The sequence below is a fragment of the Octopus bimaculoides genome, chromosome 8 (genome assembly GCF_001194135.2).
Source record: "Octopus bimaculoides isolate UCB-OBI-ISO-001 chromosome 8, ASM119413v2, whole genome shotgun sequence".
In the NCBI taxonomy this organism is placed as follows: Eukaryota; Metazoa; Mollusca; class Cephalopoda; order Octopoda; family Octopodidae; genus Octopus; species Octopus bimaculoides.
Genome location: NC_068988.1, coordinates 52,101,721 through 52,106,906, shown reverse-complemented (window position 1 = coordinate 52,106,906; position 5,186 = coordinate 52,101,721).

Sequence of the window (5,186 nt, the reverse complement as noted above, 5' to 3'; positions counted from 1 at the left end):
TTTCCTGTTTCGTATTTCGTCTCTCAAAGGCTGTAAATAACTGATATGAACGATACAAACACCAATGAATATCGTACAGTTTTATTATCTCTCTTCTATAAAAATGTGTCCCTCACCTTCACTTTTTTTTAGACCAGAGAGAAGTCCTTTAAAGGACTTCTGATACATGTATGAAAGAAGGAGGGGTGTATTTTCAAACCAGAGATTCAGTATAAAATACTTGTAACAGAGTGGGCTCCGCTAAAGGCACACAGAATGACAGGTTGTGTTGTTAAAGTGAACAAGAAATTAAGTCTACTACCCCATATAGTGGGATTTGATCTCAAAGCGCAAAGAGCCGGGCAAAAACTGCAAGGTATCCAAAGGTATCCAGTCGCAGTTCCACCAGTCCATGTGCATTGCACAGGTATTTTTTGTTTTTTATAACGACCTCACGAAAGCAAAGTTGATTTCGATAGGATTTGAACTCGGATTGTAGAAATTCGGAACAAATACTGCCAATAGTAATGATGGATAGCTTTAGAAAACAATAGTCAAACCACTATCCCTGTACAAATATGGAGAATGTTCATTAACTTAAATATTAAACTCTATGTACTTATCTACTCTATACTTCGTATAGAGTTGTTGTTAGCACTCCGTCGCTTACGACGTCGAGGGTTCCAGTTGATCCGATCAACGGAACAGCCTGCTCGTGAAATTAACGTGCAAGTGGTTGAGCACTCCACAGACACGTGTACCCTTAACGTAGTTCTCGGGGATATTCAGCGTGACACAGTGTGACAAGGCTGACCTTTTGAATTACAGGCACAACAGAAACAGGAAGTAAGAGTGAAAGAAAGTTGTGGTGGAAGAGTACAGCAGGGTTCGCCACCATCCCCTGCCGGAGCCTCGTGGAGCTTTTAGGTGTTTTCGCTCAATAAACACTCACAACGGTCTGGGAATCAAAACCGCAATCCTATGACCGCGAGTCCGCTGCCCTAACCACTGGGCCATTGCGCCTCCACTCGTATAGAGTAGATAAGAACAAAAGTATAATATTCTGTGATAAGTTTCTGAACTAAGTAGAAACTCACCTGTAGTTTGGTAACAGTGTTGTAGTAAAGCTCAGCTCAGTGACGGAGTATAGAACTAGCTAAAAACTCACCTGTAATTTGGTGATGTTATCGTTTAGAGATCAAACTCTCCTCACACACGAGAATGGCACATTTTGCAATCCTTGCTCTGATATTTTCTATAATGATGTGAACTGTAGCGAAGTTGTAATCGCATAAGTTAAAGTATCTACAAAACTAGAAATAGTTAATTTACTTCATTAATAATTTTCAATAAAATATAAACATCACAAACTCCAATTTCTCACTTTACTAAGATTATGTCATTGAGACTGATTTTTTTTCCAGCTAAAGAAATGAATGCCTTAAGTAACTGCTGTCTCTACAAAAGACTTTTTTCTATACATCGTCCTGTGATGCACCTGGGTCATGTTTCCAGGGGTCATTAGCTGTTTCGAGTCTTTCAAGCATAAGACATTCTCACCCAGGTTACCAGCCAGGGTTCATCAGGCCCCAGTTTGTGTCCAGCAGCACTACACCTGGATACACTTCCCCTTCCAGGACTCGTATTTCCCCTTTCCACGACCCCCTTGGAGCAACTGACGCTGCTTCCACAGCCAACTTGATGGCCTTCCGCTTATTGGCTCCTATGATGCCGAGTGTGTTGTAAGCTCTGCAGAGGGACTGGCTGCAAACCCTCAGCAATCAGTGAATATTCGTCTAGAATAAAAAATTTATTTTACATACATAATTTCGAAATGCCTCTAAGATAGCTCCGCCAATTTAGTAAACTTATATAAACCAATTCTTTAGAACCAATATCAATCCATCAATATATATCTTTGTAGCGTGGAAGATACTTATTAGCCATTTAAAAGTAACAAAAGACAAATTCATTTAAATATTTATTATTTAATGTCCGTCGCACCAGCTGCATCTCAGTCACCAACATGATTACTGGCCATGTCGAAGTTCGTGCAGTGAAAATGTTGACACCAAATAATAAATATAAATATTCAAGTGAAGTTAACAATCTTTGTGTGTTTTTGAATGGATAATACGCATGCCCATCGCTAAGAGGGTGCTTCCAGTCGTTCGCTTTACCGGACGGAATTGCGTGTCGTTCTCCCGCTGGCGCCAGCTATCCTGAGGGAAATTTAGAAGGGAACCAGCTACAAGACGGCTCGATTGGTCTTTCGCCCTTACACTCGGTTCCGACGATCGATTTGCACGTCAGAGGCGCTTCGGACTTCCACCATGCCCTGGACGGCACTTACCCATAACTATTCAATGGTGCGCCCTCAGATTAAGAAAATACAGTTTACAAGAACCTTCCCGCAATACAAATTAGTGCTAACCCATAATATTCTGCAGCATCCCCTGACACCAAAGTCTGACTACGGGCCTGCTAATATGTATCTTCCACGCAGCCATCGTTTTAGTTTCAACACACGGTCTCAGATCAAATTACTTGTCTGGCAACTACACTTCCGAAGATCCGTGGGTACTCAACCGATTCACTGGATTTATGCTCTATTGTACCTTGAAAGTTAGACTTCGTACTAAACATAGCCACAAATCGTTTTTCTCTCGCCCCAATTCACATTTTCTGAAACTTTATCTCCGTCCTTATTTTTCACTCTGTCTGTCAATATATCACTACACACTCACACACACACAAACATAGACTGTCAGACAGTCCCATCTACGCGCACACTCAGACTCATTCATACGCCACACATACACGGACACATTCTCTTCCCATTTTCATATCTTATCTTTCTACTTATGTTTTAGATTCACCTACTAACGTACAAAAGTATAATATTCTGTGATAAGTTTCTGAACTAAGTAGAAACTCACCTGTAGTTTGGTAACAGTGTTGTAGTAAAGTTCAGCTCAGTGACGGAGTATAGAACTAGCTAAAAACTCACCTGTAATTTGGTAATGTTAGAGTTTAGAGATCAAACTCTCCTCACATTAATAATTCAGACTGAACATTAGCCCTTTTAATCTCCTCTAGTAATTCCTGTGGGACGGCGATGAAAAAAAATATTAATAATTCTTCCTAGTATCTCTCTAATATTCTTGATTATTTTAAGACAAAAATATTTATTTATTTATTTATTTATTTATTTAGCACATTTTCGTTATTGATGTTCTTTAGCCCAAAAGGAAAGCTCGTGGCTTGGTGGTTAGGTTGTGGAGGCGCAATGGCCCAGTGGTTAGGGTAGCGGACTCGCGGTCATAGGATTGCGGTTTCGATTCCCAGACCGGGAAAACACCTAAAAGCTCCACGAGGCTCCGGCAGGGGATGGTGGCGAACCCTAATGTACTCTTTCACCACAGCCTTCTTTCACTCTTACTTCCTTTTCTGTTGTACCTGTAATTCAAAGGATCAGCCTTGTCACACTGTATCACACTGTGTCACGCTGAATATCCCCGAGAACTACGTTAAGGGTACACGTGTCTGTGGAGTGCTCAGCCACTTGCACGTTAATTTCACGAGCAGGCTGTTCCGTTGATCGGATCAACTGGAACCCTCGACGTCGTAAGTGACGGAGTGCCAACAACGGTGGTTAGGTTATTCGGCTCACGGTCGTAAAGTCGTGAGTTCGACCCCCGGTGGCGCGTTGTGTCCTTGAGCAAGGCACTCTATTTCCAGTTGCTCCAGTCCACTCAGCAGGCAAAAATGGGTTGCATCTGAAATTCAAAGGACTAGCCTTGTCACGTTCTGTGTAACGCTGAATCATCCTGAGAACTACATTAAGAGGTACGCGTGTCGGTGGAGTGCTCGGCCATTTGCACGTTAATTTCATGAGCAGACTGTTCTGGTGATCGGATCAACTGGATCAACTGGACCTGCAACACCCACTACTTCCACTCGAACCATTTTGCCTAATTTGTCGTTTTTTCTCAGTTTCTTGTTCCTCAGCTGCAACAATTATTTGTCAGTGGTTCTCGACAGGAGTCCATATAAGATTTTGACGGGGTTCAAGCAAGCAAAATAGTAAATTGGGGACGCACAGTAGTATTTTAAGGTCCATAAAATTTTTTTTAACTTTAGATGTATTTATTGCAAGAAACAGGTTTATTTCTCTAACGTAATACATAGTTCAATCTACACAAGTTAATGAGTGAAAAACAAAATAGGAATTTTGAAGGAAGTTTCTATAAAATTAGAGATATTAATATTTCTAAGTCTCTCTAAAGGAGACTACGGCAGCGGTACTGGATATTAATAGTTATCACCAAGCCAACATGGCAGTCCAAAAAATAGGACGAATGCTGCCGTTGATTAAGCTCCAAGAGGCCATCGCCTCTAGCTAGCTATGTGAGCTAGAGGTGATGGCCTCTTGGAGCTAATCAACGGCAGCATTCGTCCTATTTTTTGGACTGCCATGTTGGCTTGGCGATAACTATTAATATCTATAAAATTAGTTTTTAAACATTGAATCGCTATGGGATTCCACCCGAGTAAAATAGTAATCAAAAGGATCCATAGGTAAAAACTAGTTGAGAACCACTGGTTTAGATAAAACCAGTGTCATCTGCCCTCTTCTAATTCATTCACTTGTAGAACAATAATTACACAAGACTGTAATGCCTCAGAAAATGCCTCAGAAAAATTCTGGGCATTAGATGGCAAGATAAAATCACAAACGAGGAGATGCTTCATAGAGGCAAAGTCACAGACCTGAGTCTTGCCATCAAGAGCAGAAGAGCAGAAGAGCATCTGTGCTGCATTTGTGCAGCACAGAATTTTGTCAGGGAACGGGTCGCGGTCTCAAAGCGACGATAATATTTTGCCAAATTAAATTTAAATGTTGAAGTGAATCTAACGGTTTTTGTGTGTTTCTTGAATGGCTTATAAACACCTTCCACGCTGCAATTGTTTTCGTTCCAGCACACGATCTCAGATCAGGTCACTTGCTATGCAAGTATATATATATATATGGATAAGGTCGATATTTAAATATCGATTTTATCAAGTGGCCAGCATGGCAATAGAAATCAAAAATGGTAACAATAAATATTGTGGTTTAGAGTCAAAATTTGACTGCTATTTTCAGCATGGCAGTATCTCTTAGATACCCTAAATTATAATTTTATATATATATATATATATAT